Source organism: Humulus lupulus, chromosome 5 (assembly GCF_963169125.1).
Source record: "Humulus lupulus chromosome 5, drHumLupu1.1, whole genome shotgun sequence".
Taxonomy (NCBI): Eukaryota; Viridiplantae; Streptophyta; class Magnoliopsida; order Rosales; family Cannabaceae; genus Humulus; species Humulus lupulus.
The window spans coordinates 161,941,210-161,956,154 of NC_084797.1; positions in this window are offsets into that span (position 1 = coordinate 161,941,210).

The following is a 14,945-nucleotide window of genomic DNA, read 5'->3' on the forward strand; positions in this document are numbered from 1 at the left end:
TCAAATAATTGGCACCATCTGTGAGAATCTTAGGGCTTGTTTGTCATTGTTTTTTGTTTTCAAAATTGTGTTTTCAGAAATGAGAACAGAAAACATTTTTTTTAGTTTAAAAAAAAACAATAGGTGTTTGATTAATGTTTTCTAAAAATAATTTTTTAGTTTTATTTAAAAAAATCTTAAATAAATATATTTACAAAGAGAAAAATCTTTTAAAAGTTTGTAATAAATAATGAGATAAAGTAATGTGAAAGAAAAAGTGATGAAAAATAAGGAGAAAAATTTTGAGGAAGAAAAATTGAGAAGAGAGTAATTGATGTAAGAAAAAAAATTAGAGAGAAAATGGCGAGATAGAAAAAATGAGGAGAGAGAAAATGAGAATATATGAAGTGATGAAAGAGAGAAATAATGAGATAATAAGTGATGAGAGAGAAAATAATGAGATAATAAGTGATGAAAGAGAAAATAAGGAGATCAAAAGTGATGAGAGAGAAAGTGATGAGAGATAAATTAATCAGAGAGAGAGTGATGTGAGATGACAATAATAATTAAAAATGTTATGTGAATAAAAAATTGACAAAAAAATTGAGAACAACTAAAGACAATTTTTTGTTGTTCTAAAAATTTTCTCGTTTTTGTAACTTTATTTTTAAAAATTATTTTCTGAAACAAATGCAAAACACCCCTACGTGTTTTCAGAAAATAATTTTTAGGTTTTAAAAACAAAAAACAGTTTTTTAATTAAGGAGTCAAACACCCTCTTAATTATTTTTCTTGTTATTTTTATTTTTTCTCTTCTTCTAGGAATTCACTCAAAATATTTTTTATTTTATTATAAAAATATTTTTATAATACTATATTTATTACATATTTTTAAATATTTTAAACTTTAGTAATTTTATATTAAAAAACCACTTTAATAATATTGTTGCATATTATATTATTTTAAAATTATAATTTATCAAACATATAAATTTCATGCTTTAGGAAAAAATATAAAATGGAAAATAACTTAAGACATAGAAAGTGAAAGTTTTACATATTTGTAACTATATCATGAACTAGATCATAATACCATGATCATTATAATTAGAATTTAATTAGCTACTGTGAGTCTGTGACTATAGTTATAATATATATACACACACAATTATATGTGAATATTATAATATTTTTATTGATGATCACTTTATTAGTGTCTTATCAAAAACATATTTTAATTTTAACTTGTTTAAATAGATACAATATTTATATTTATATTTATTTAGTATAGGTGAATTTGTTTTAACAAAATAAAATAAAATATAATAATATAAATATGACATACAATTTGGTCTTTTAATATTTAACAACACTTTAACCATATGATTTACCAATCACTCTCATACAACATTTTCAACTTGCAACACTTAAAAATATATAATTTATTAAAACACTCACTAACACAACTACAACTACTTTTCTTCAAACTGAAAAAATAAGTCAATTGATATCCAAACACTTTAAAAAGAACTTTTTATTAAAAAAAATGTCTTTATATAATAATTATCCGAACATAAAAAATAAATCAATGTTTTCACTTATCTTATGCTTCTAGTTATAAGCAAAAATAGAAGTTTTCTAAAGGGGCTACTCTAATATATTTACTACTATAAATAACCTATATGTTATAATTAAATTAGTTAAAATAAAATATTTTTAATACCTAAAATATTCTCATATTACAAACTAATTAAATTAAATAAAATTATTTAACATTTTAATTTTATTTAATTAAATATAAAATAAATAAAAGACTTATTAGGATATTTTTCCCCTGAACTATTACCAATCCAAATCGTGCCCCCCAGATTTTTCAACCTGTTAAAAATTCCCTCAGAATTATTCACATTACAGAAATGTGGGACTTCTGTCCAATTTCGCTAACATAATGGTGATGTGGCAGTTTGGGTGTCGATGTGGTATTGCCTCGTCAATTCTTCGTTTATAATTTAAAGAATAAATAGGATTGTTGCCCCCGACTATTATCATTACCAAATCATGCCTCCCAAATTTTAAAAATTTAAAATTAAGCAATCTTTTGAATATTAAAAATAGGAAAAAAAATCATTACACTAAAAATCAATTAAAATTAAAAAAATTTGACGGTGACAAAAAATTAGCTTAGGTGTTAGGCATGTATTTGAGTGAGCTTGAAGTTGGCTGGGTAGCGACATCATTGAAAGGTTGGGCTCATGCAGGTTCCTCAGCCACGTGATCAAAAAATTATATTTAACCAAACACAAAGGTATAAATCCTTATTTTGTTATTATTCTAAAGTAATCATCTTTACTTACATTTTTTCCCTAAATTTTATTTATTGAGATTATATAACTTTACTACGATCTTCAATACAAATTTACACTTTTCTCATTTAGTTAATACCAAGATATAGTAGTCTATTAGGCAAAAAGAGTGTGCGTTGCACGTTTACTTAGTTATTTTTTGTAATTTTTATTATGTTTTTTAATTATCATAAAAATATTGTAAATTATCAATGAAGATGAAGATTTGTTATATAATGTATGCCATTAACATATAAGGAAAAAAGAAAAAATGAAATTAAAAATAAATCTAAACTAGAATATTGTTTATAATTTTAGAAGAAGTTTCTTGATTTTTGTTTGTAATTTAGAATGAAGATGTTGCTTGTTTCTCATCTTGTGTCGTCTCAATAGAGAGAATAATGAAATATATGTATTTTACATGCTTTATTTTTTCTCGATCTACATACAATTTGATTGTCCATTTTTTTTTGTTGATAATTTCTTTGCAACAATTTGAATATATTTGCGATGTTTCCACAAAAATAAATTGGAATAATTTTACATGATTAATGAAAATTATATTTTATTGATGATGGAATATTTTTTAATAACATTATTTTATTTAAGTTTGTTTTTTTATTTATACCTCTTTAGCATGTTCATGAACTGATTAACAATTAACAAATAGACTTTTGTAAGTGTCGCTCTACTAAACTAATTAACAATTAATTGACATCGAAAAGAAAGAGAAATTATTAATATGTAGTAAAGCATATACTATAATATATAATTAGTAAAAACTTTGTGGAAATGACTAAGTTTTGTGATTTTTTTATCTGCTATAGACTTGCAACCATCTAAATATTTTATGTGCATGTCTATATGTTGGAAACTCACCTCTTAGAGTGTTTAAGAAAATACAGTAAAATCTCAATATAGTAATAATTTTGGGACCAATATATATTTATTACTATAAGTAGGTTAAAACTTAATAGAATTATAGCTATAAAATGTTAGAAATATACACATGTAAATGTAAATTAAATAATAATTGATAAGACATGTCAAATTTAATGTATAAACATTGATAAACGAAAATGATATAAATGTATAGCTACAATGTATATATCTATATAATATTAGAAATATACAAAATTATTTTAAAAATCTAAATTTATAATTAATTTTATCATGAACTTTTAGTATGTATAAGATAACATATATATATATATATTTAATATTAAGACAATTATTACTATGTAGAGACATATTTTTTAAAGACAGGATCAAAAAATATTATAACTTATTACAGTGTGGAGTTTATTCTTATTTATAATTGGTCTCAAATTGGTAATAAAACTTTTTATCACTACATGAGAGTTATTTCAAAATACAGCAACACTTTATGGAGGTTTTACTATTTATAGCCAGCTTGCTTTGCTCAAGAGTATATCTTACCAAAATTTCATCATTCTAAAGTTAGGATGAAAAATACTATATCTATGATTTTTATTTTTATTATATATATAAATATATATATATATAGCAAAAAGCATACGAGTCATCCCCCCTCTCTCTCTCTCTCTTTGTGTGAACCAAAGACAAATTACTCTCATTCTTTTTTATTTATTTATTTACAAACACACAAATCACAATTAAACTAGCCTTTAGAATGATTTTCTTAAAAAAATTGGACCATCAAAACACCAAACATGATTTGAGAAAAGCACAATTTGTATTTGAAAATTTAAATTGACTAAATAATTTTATAACAAATATGCTACCTTTAAACTATAAACACACAAATAAAATTCAAACTAACATTTTCAATCATCTTCTTAAAAGATTTCGATAGTTATGGACAATATATATATATATTGTTTACCCAAAAATGGACTATCTGATGACGTGGCAGGATTGATCTACACATAGGATGCACGTGGCAGTTTTAAGTGAGCGTATCCTGCTCGGCCATCGACCAGGAGATCATTGGCTTATCAAGTATCATAATTATGGGTGTTTATCCATAAATCAGCTGCTGATGACGTGGCAATAATTTTTGACACGTGGCGGACACGTAGCAGAGATACGGCTCGTCTATCGACCAGCTTTATTTCCACACGAAAAGATCAAGTTTTATATACGACTAGCTTGGTCGTATATTTCGTTCATTTATGTAAAGATCTGTATAGTTGTGATGATATTTGAGAATATCTCTTCATTATGACCTGCAGATCCGATCATTAAGGATATATATTATTTCCTAATTTATGTAACTCTTCCTGAGCCTATAAATACACAAGAAATAACTCAAGGATAAGGATCGATCTTTTTCTTTCGGAATTATACTACTATTATCCATTGTTGTATTGCTTTCTTCTTCTAAGATCTGTGAAACTCAGGAACTCTAGTTCTTTGATCACACATTTGGAGCTCAATATTAATAATAGTATTAAGTGGACGTAGGTCATTACCAACCACTGGGGCCGAACCACTATAAATCTCTGTGTTCTTTACCTTTCCATTAGACTATTTTCAAGCTCTATATTATTTTCCTGTCGTTTTCTAGACTCTGTGTCGTTGACCAAAATCAGGGTCAACATTCTGGTGCTTTCATTGAGAGACTTGAATTCGAGAAAGTCTAATGGCAAAGACTACCAAGAAGACTGGACAGGCTGCTGCTGCACCATCCCAGCCTCCTCCCCCAAATATGGCTGAAGACAAACCTCATTTGGAGTTCGATGAAGAGGAAGTAGACTCTGAGGCCCTGAAGACAACACTGGGGGTGTTGCAAGATGAGTTGGCCGCTCTGAGGGCCAATCAAGAGAGTGCCGCCGAGATATGGCGTCACAGCAGAGGGAGATAGAGCGCCAATGCCAAGAGCTGAGCGAGAGACTGGCAGAGATGGATTGTCGTCAGAGGGATGCCATGGCAAACCTTGAAGCAGGCCTCCAGTTGACTAGGAATCAGGCTGCACCTGCCTCACAGTCTGATCAACCCCCAAGTGGGCCACCTCAAAGAGGTCACAATTCTAGCCCTCCGCTCCAGCCAACAAGCCCTCAAAGGCTAGAGCAGCCACCGATGCCTCAGGATGATGTCCCACCTAGGGACCCTGAGACACAGCCTTCGTCTCAGGCTGGTCGAGGCAATCCCCTGCGCCCAAGGCAGAATAGGGCGAGGCAACAGCCCCGCAGCCCTAAACGCCCAGGGGGTGAAGAGCCGCACTCACTGAGCAGGGGGCAGCATCCTTCTGCCAACAGAAGGAACTCAGAGACATGCTTTGCGGTCAGAGGCCCTCCACGGCATGACAATGCACGGGGACCCATCGACCAGCGCAGGCCTCCCCCTAACACTCGGGAAGTTCCAGCCCAAGGAGGCAACAGAGGAAACAGTCGGTCCCACCATAGGCAATCAAGGTTCAGAGATGGCCATGGCTACAATGTGGTCGACTCAGGTAGAGGGAATGCTGGTCGGAGAAATGAGGAGAGAGGTGGAGGCAGAAGCCCCCCACCTAGAGAAGGCCGACAAGCAGGACATAATGATGGGGGCAGCCCAGACAAAACAATGTCTTTAGCCGACTCGGAGCCAACGAGCAGCGGCGAAGAGACGATGACTTGAGGGATGTACTCAACGACCGCCGAGAAAGGCACGATGAGTACATCCCCCCAGCGCCAGAGGCCCCAACAATTCCTGAAGTTGTTCAAGCTCAAATCGATGCCCTGAACCAAGCTATACACCAGCTGGTCGGGGGGCGGACATCGCATATTGAGTATGATCGGAGGAGAGGCACCCCTTTCGTACAAAGGATTGCTGTGGCAGAAACCCCCAGCAAGTTCAAGATGCCGACTTTGCCAAACTTTGACGAGTATGGAGACCCGGTATCTCATGTAAACAAATTTGAGATATAGATGGACATTCAGAAAGTCTCTGAAGATGCTCGCTGCAGGATCTTCCCAGCGACCCTTTTTGATGCCGCTCAGGAGTTGTTCTTTAAGTTCCTTCCTACAAGTATAATATCCTGGGAAATGTTCATGAATGAGTTTTACAGACAGTTCTATGCGGGTCTTATGCACCCCACCGAGGCAAACCAACTGGTCGAGATACGCCAGAAAGAAGGGGAGCCTTTGAAGGAGTATGTTCAATGCTTCATGCGAGCCGCAACAGGAGCCAAGTCTGTGGGCGATGAAGGCAAGATGATGGCCCTAACCATTGGGGTTAGGCGCCATTCTCCTCTTTGGAGTAGCCTCAGGAAGCATGGGGTTAACGCTACCCAGGAGTTTTTAAATCGAGCTGATCGGTACATCAAGCTCGAGGACGCGATTGCCAACGAAGGAAAATCGCCAGCAAAGGACAAGGGGCCCAAAGAAGAACCCGCCAAAGCCGCCAACGGGTCTAAGCCCAATGGCAACAACAAAGGCAACGGGAATGGCAACGGTAAAAGTGGTGGAAAGCGGGCGAATGTCAAACCCTCGACCTCCGAGAGTAAGCATCCCAAAAATAATCGGTATGAACCAAAATTCACCAATTACATCGCCCTTGTCGAAAGCCGAGCTAAGGATTTCCAAGAGACCAACTCGAGCATGCCCTACAGATGACCCGCCCCTATAAGAAAAGATATCTCCAAGAGAGATTCAACAAAGTTCTGTCGTTACCATAACGACTACGGGCACGACACCAATGAGTGTAACCAGCTGAAGGATGAGATTGAGTTCCTGATAAGACAGGGACACTTAAGAAGATATGTACGAGCCGCGGGAGGTTCTCAGTGAGAGGCTCAAGGTGGCAACGAGTCGGCGCCTGCACGCCAGCACTCGCCACCTTTACAGCTAGCTCCCATGGCAGGTACCCTACTCACCATTTGCGGAGGCCCGTATGTTGCAGGAGATAGTGGAAAAGTGAGGGAACGATATGCTCGAACCCTACGCCACAACCAGGACATCGAGATGATGAGTGTTGAGGATCGTGCACCCAAAAAGGCTCGAACAGAGGAAGGATCGATCACCTTCTCTGATGACGACGCCCAGCATGTGCGATTCCCACACTCCAATCCGCTGGTCATAGCTGTCCAAATCACAAATATGATGGTGAAGAGGGTGTTGGTCGATACAGGAAGTTCGGTCAACATCCTATTTAAGTCCTCGCTGGAAAGGATGAAATTGTCCATCAAGGACCTAGAGCCATGCAACCAAACCATTTATGGTTTTTCCGGAGAAGGGCTCGCCCCAGTAGGGTCAATTAGACTCCTAGTCACAACAGGTACCGCGCCTGCTAACAAGACATTACTCACTACTTTTATAGTGGTTGATTGTCCTTCGGCGTATAATGCCGTGATCGGGAGACCAATTCTGGTTGACCTTTGAGCCGTCACTTCTGTATGGCACCTTGCCATGGAATTCCCAACAGACGCAGGAGTAAGATGCGTGCTAGGAAACCAGCGGGAGGCGAGAGAATGCTACAACGCCTCGATCACCAAGGAAAAAAAGGGTGTATCGAGGGATGCCGCCAGAAAAGAGTTGCAAATGGCATCTAATGTTCAAGCCCGCTCAGGTGATAATCTCACCAAATAGGGCGTTGCCCAAAGTGAGGATAGAGACTTAGATCCTCGCTTTGGGGATTTCGAAGAAGAAGTAGGCCCCATCGAGGACCTTGAAGAAGTCCAACTCGATGAGGGAAATCTGACCATAGTTGTGAAAGTCGGTAAAAACTTAGAGACAACAACAAAACAAGCACTGGTGGAGTTCTTAAAGAGGAACCAAGACGTCTTTTCCTGGTCGCATAAAGACATGGTTGGGATAGATCCTACAATCATCAGCCATGTCCTGAACATTGACAAAAGCTTTCCACCTGTGCAGCAGAAAAGAAGGCTGCTCGACAAAGACTGATTGAAAGCTTTGAAGGAATAAGTCGAGAAGCTGAAGGAGAATGGGTTCATCAAGATGGCATTTTATCCATCGTGGGTCTCCAATCCCGTACTCGTGCCCAAGCCGAATGGCAAGTGGCGTACGTGCGTGGATTTTACAGACCTCAATAAAGCCTACCCCAAAGATTGTTTCCCACTCCCGAGGATCGACCAGCTGGTCGATGCCACTGCAGGACATGAGATCCTCTCATTCATGGATGCATACTCTGGGTATAATCAGATTAGTATGCATCCTCCTGATGAGGATCACACTAGCTTTCGAACCGATACAAGGCTTTACTATTACAAGGTGATGCCCTTTGATTTGAAAAATGCTGGTGCGACTTACCAGAGACTCGTCAACCACATGTTTAAGGAGCTGATTGGGGCAAACATGGAGGTTTACGTCGACGACATGCTGGTTAGGTCGAAGAAGGCAGAAGGACATGTAAGGGATCTGCAGGAATGCGTCAACGTCCTGAATAAATATAGGATGAAGCTAAATCCCCTTAAATGTTCCTTCGGGGTTGGATCAGGGAAGTTCTTGGGATTCATAGTTAACTCAAGAGGAATTGAAGCTAATCCCGAGAAGATTAAAGCCCTGATCAAGATGAAGTCACCAGTGAAGATTAAGGATTTCCAAAGTCTGACTGGGAGAATTTCCGCTCTTAATAGATTTATTTCAAAATCAACGGACAAGTGCATCCCATTTTTCAATCTACTCAGAGGCAATAAGAAATTTGACTGGGCAGATGAGTGCGAACAGGCCTTTCAAGCACTAAAAATGCATATGGCGCAGCCACCCATCCTGTCGAAGCCGGTCGATAAAGAGACTTTGTTCATCTACCTGGAAATCATGGATTACGCTGCTAGTGCTGTTCTGGTGAGAGAAGAAGAAGGTGTGCGAAAGACTGTCTATTACGTAAGCAAAAAGCCGATCGGAGCAGAATTGAGATATCCCCCCATTGAAAGGTTAGCCTACTGCTTAGTATTGGTCTCTAGGAAGCTGCGGCCTTACTTCCAAGCCCATCCGATTACAGTATTGACCGACCAGCCTCTTCGGCAAGTTCTGCAAAAGCCAGAGGCTGCCGGAAGATTACTAAAGTGGGCAGTCGAAGTCGGGCAGTTCGACATATCTTACCTGCCGCGAGCAGCGATAAAGGGACAAGCCTTAGCTGACTTCATCACCGAGCTCACGGAGCCCGCGGGTGGCGAGCAGATCGAGGAGCCTAGCGAACCTGAATGTCAAATCCAAGCACCCTCATGGAAATTGTTCACAGACGGTTCATCCAACGAATCCCACGCAGGAGCAGGGGTGATATTGATAACGCCGGAAGGGCATCAATTTCACTGTGCAATAAGATTTGACTTCACTGCCTCTAACAATGAGGCTGAATATGAAGCACTGATCGCTAGACTGCGGTTAGCCAAGGATATGAACATAAAAGCGCTTGACGTTTATAGTGATTCTCACCTAGTCGTGAATCAAATCTTGGGAGAGTATCAAGCGCGAGGATTAAAGATGGTCGCCTATCTGAACAAAGCAAAGGATCTGTTAGCCCAGTTTGACAGATACACTCTCCAGCAAGTGCCTCGTGATCAGAATTCAAACGCAGACGATTTGGCAAAGTTGGCAAGTGAAAAAGATGCTGATACTCTGAACATAGTGCCAGTCGAGCGACTATCTGTGCCCAGCATCCAAGCAACAGAAACCACTTTAGTCATCCAGATGACAGATACATGGATGGTGCCATATGTAGAGTATCTATCAAGCGGCATGCTACCAGTGGGCAGAAACAAAGCTAGGACCCTTCAGTGGCAAGCTGCTAGGTATATCCTGGTCGATGGAATCCTGTATCGAAGGGGATACTCACTGCCACTCCTAAGATGTATTACAAAGGAGAAAGCCAAAGAGTTAATGAAGGAAGTACACGACGTCTTCTGCGGGGACCACGCTGGGGGGCAAAGCCTGTTGAAAAATATCCTAAGGCAGGGTTATTTCTGGCCAACCATGAATGAGGACTCCATGGAGTTCGTGCGAAAATGTGACAAGTGTCAAAGGTTTTCTAAAATCCCGCGAGTAGCTCCAAATGAGTTAAAGTAGATGCAGAGTCCATGGCCCTTTATGGTTTGGGGAATAGATCTAATTGGATCTTTGCCTACGGGGAAAGGTGGTGTAAAGTACACAGTGGTTGTCGTCGACTACTTCACCAACTGGGCCGAAGCTGAGCCACTCACGACCATAACGACGAAGAAAGTGCTTGACTTCGTAGTCAAAAATATCATATGTCGCTATGGATTGCCAAAGAAGATAGTCTCGGATAACGGCACTCAGTTCGACAGTGATCTATTCACAGATTTCTGCAAACTTCACGATATTATCAAAAAAACTTCTTCAATCGCTCATCCCCAGGCGAATGGGCAAGTCGAGGCAGTTAATAAAACGCTAAAGGATACACTGAAGAAAAGACTTGAAGAAGCTAAGGGAGCATGGCCAGAACAGTTGCCTGAAGTCCTCTGGTCGTACGGAACTTCCCATCGAACAACAACAGGTCATACCCCATTTTCCTTGGCATACGGGTATGAGGCCATGTTGCCTGTTGAGTTGGATCCACCCTCTCACCGCAGATTAACATACGACCAGGATTCTAACAGCCAGCTCCTGATGGAATCCTTGGACTCACTTGATGAAAGGCGTGAACAAGCCCAGCTCCGAGTAGCTGCATACCATCAGAAGGTCGCCTGGTATTTCAACTCCAAAGTTCGAGAACAAAAGTTCAATGTTGGAGACCTTGTGCTCCGAATAGTTTTTCTTAACACCCGCGACGAAGCTGCTGGAGTACTCGGGCCAAATTGGGAAGGACCTTACCAGATTGATGAAGTCCTTCACCTAGGCACTTATAAACTTGCACACTTAAACGGAGATCTCGTTCCTCGATATTGGAATGGAGAACACCTGCACAAGTATTATCAATGACCAATTCTTTTTAAAGAATTGGCTTGTATAAATTTTACTTTTTACAAGTTTTGTGTAAGATCTTATTGATCACTCATAAAGACATGTTTAGTCCATTTACTACGAGATAAAAGGGACTGTGCTCAGCCAGTCATTTCTTGCCAACTATTGTATTTATTACAAGTATTTGCTCATTACGTGTGTTGTTTTGCTGTATTATAATTCTAATCGCATTGTTACGAGCAGTAACGTTCGGGCAGGTTCTAGTCAAGGTAAGTGACCAAGGACCTAAAGCTCCCCAATCACTTGGGGGCATACAAGGTACAAGTAAGCAAAGCATATCATTAAAAGGTATGTAAACACATGAGCAAAATAAGTGAAAGCATGCTAGGGCACTTACAGTATTTTTCAAAATTTTGATATTTTGTTAAATCAAACCAAAGTGCTATGCTAAGTTCGGTCATGCGAACAAATAGATGTTATAGTAATATGCAAATATATTATAATATCGAAGCGATTCTTTTACACTGCGAGCAGTAACTGCTTGGATGTAATTGTTCAAAATAAAAGTAAGAGCTGCCCATGGAACAAAACCAAAGAAAAATTATATTGTCTTTACATCACGACCCATAGGTCGTGTAATTAAAAAAGAAATATAAAAAGAAAAAACTAAGGAGCTTGAGGAGCTGGAGGATCTTGGGGAGGATTCTGGTCGACAGCTTCGTTGTCTGCACCCTCCATCCCAGCGGCCAAGGAGATTTCAGGGGAAGCAGGGACCCTCGATCCTTCTTCTTCAGCTAGCTGAGCCGCACAGCAAGCCAGATCAGCTTCCCTTGCATTCTCAGGAAGGTAGTCAAAGTTGGCACCCTGATTGTGCTTCCAGAAATCGTAGAAACACCTCAGGGTGGCATTTTTGTACCTCTCTAAGTTGGCAGCGTTGGTCTTCTCCAAGTCCTTAACTCGACCCTCCAAATCTCTGGTTTCTTGCCTGCTTGCAATCAAGTTTAGCTCGAGCTGCTTAGCCACCTTGAAGTTAGAGCGGTTGGACTCCTTGTATTGGTCCTTCTGCTCGCGGGCTTTTTCCAGAGACTTCAGCCTCTCCTCCAACTCCTTAGCCAGTTGGGCCTTTTCCGCAGCCACCACCGCCAGCTGATCAACATGTCTGGCCTCAACATCTTTGAGTTCATCCTCGTGCCGTTGCTCCGAGGTCCTGGCCTGCTCGGTGACTGCACCCAGGCGGATGCGGCCAGCAGTAAGGGTTAGCATGGCCTGTAGTCAGAGCAAAAATTAGACAAACAGTAAACTAACGAAGACCTGTTTTCACAAAAGGAGATAACTTACACTAGTGAACTCGTTCAGGGCTCAGTTCAGGATTGGGTCAACACCCATCGTCTCCGTAGCTGCCATTGCCTCTCGGCAGCGTTCGTACTTTACGTTTTTGGTGACCCTTTCCTTGATCAGCTTAAAGGCGCGACCAACCATCAAGTTCCCGGGTGAGGCAGGATCCTCCTGCTGAGGTTGGTCAGATGGGGGGTCGGGAGAAGGAGTCGACCTGGCCGTAGCAGATGAAGTCTGCTACTCGCGGGGAGAAGACGGAGTCGCGGTGGCAGAGGGCCTGTCCTCTGAAAGGTCTGTGTTCCGGGCCTTCTTCATCTGAGGCTCTTTGCTGCTCTCCCCAGTATGTCTCTTACTGGTTTTCTTTTTGCTTGGAGGGGCAGCAGCAGCCTCTGGGGTGCTATAAAAATTGAACACATTGGTGGAGTCCATGCCTGAAAAACAAGAACAAAGTCAAATAGTGAGATAACATGAATAGCCAAACACATCACATCAGAAAAAGAAACAAAAAAGGATTGCAAAGTCCAATACTCGAGCCATTATTACTGGTCGCTACACTACAGACTCTACTAGTCTTACACTCATTCTTTGACACGAAGAAGTCTGGCCCAAAGTGTGGAGCATATTTAAAATTCTCGTCCCCGTCGAATAGATGAGAAGGAATTGGCAAGCTGTCTAAAAGCGAAATTACTATACCGTTGTCATCCGACGAGTCGTTAGAAATTTCGGCAGGCTCAGTGGCCTTATGCTTTCCTTTCCCTAAGGGGGCCAAGGGCCTCTCTGCTCGAGGAGTGCTAGAAGGTTCCCTGATCGTGACCCTGGTTGGTCTCCTCTGTGGAGGTGACGCTTGAGGTTGCTGCTCGGGTTCCTCTTTGGCACGAGCACTCCCTGCCGAAGGCCCCCTCGTATTTGATTGAGGGGCCCAGAGGCCAGCCAACCTTTGGTTAGCCTCTGTAACCAGATTCTTGACACTTTTTTCAGCATCTGACATGCTGGCTAAGAGTGCCGATCTCGACTCCATTCCCGGAGTTGGGTTTGGTCGCAGCCACGGGCCTGGAAGACATCAAAAGTTTAAAGACATTGTGGAGGAAAACACTAAGTGAAGAAGTAAGCCAGCGATACGAAAGTTTTACCTCCTCGTGCGAAAGCCAGGTTGTCCGCGACTAGGTCAGCCGTAAGGAAGTACTCTTGCTAGTACCTCCCCACGTTTGAAATATGGGTCGTGTCAGTCAGGAAAGTGCGGCCAGTTTCCTGATGGCGAAGGTGGAAAAACCCCATGCCTTCATGGTTGGGTTTAGATTTGAGGTCGAACAGGTAGTTAACCTCATGAGGTGATGGCACGGGCCATTTTTTCTGGCTATACAAGATATTGAGTGCAGCAAGCATCCTATATCCATTTGGGGTTATTTGAAAGGGGGCAACTCCAAAATAGTTGGCCACCCCCTGAAAGAATGGGTGAAGAGGCAAGGTGGCCCCTGCCTCAATATGAAACCGCGACCAGGTGCTATAGGCGCCTCCAGGCAGATTAGCCCTTTGGTCTGGGTTGGGCTTGACTAGGGTCACCCCTGGCAAACCGTATTTCCTTAAGTAGTTGGCAATCATTTTGACCGTCACCCTACTTTCAGAGACTACATGCCACTCAACATCCGGTTGAATAGCGTGTCGAGGGAGGGCATGTCTTTGGATGTTTGGGTCAGGAGAATTTTCATCTCGACCACTGGTCGAGGGAGCCTCAGTTGGAGCAGCAGGTTGATGGGAAGTGTCAGAGGTTTTTCTTTTATGGGCCTTGGTTTTGGTGTGAGCCATGTTTCGGGTCAAGACTGCATGGCATCTCAAAGGGTTAAACGTCAAAGAAAATTTACCTGAATGAAGATTGGAGATCCTGAAAAGGAGTACCTTTGGGTTTGCAGGCGAAAGATCCTTAGCAAAGCCACTGAAACTTTAAAGTTCTGGGCTCTGGAATATAGCTCTTGAGAGTTCTTAGCAAAAAGATGGCGTGTAAAAAGTTAAAAGAATAATGTGGGGATTATTTATAGAAACTAAGGTGTGCCGAAAAAGGGTAATCATGAGTTACCTTTTTCAAGGCATGGGGGAGTGTAACAGCCGACGGAAAGGTTTCTTGAAAATTGAAAAGGCATGATTGGACGTGATTAGGTCACATCTTTCAAGAACGCATGAAAGGCTCTGACAGATTTCGTGGGGCATATGAAAAGTTATTTTCTTAAGTTTACTTATTGCTGGTCGCAATAAATAAACTTGGGGGGGGGGGGGCAAGTGTTTATCCATAAATCGGCTGCTGATGATGTGGCAAGGATTTTTGACACGTGGCAGACACGTAGCAGAGATACGGCTCGTCTATCGACCAGCTTTATTTCCACATGAAAAGATCAAGTTTTATATACGACCAGCTTGGTCGTATATTTTGTTCATTTATGTAAAGATCTGTACAGTT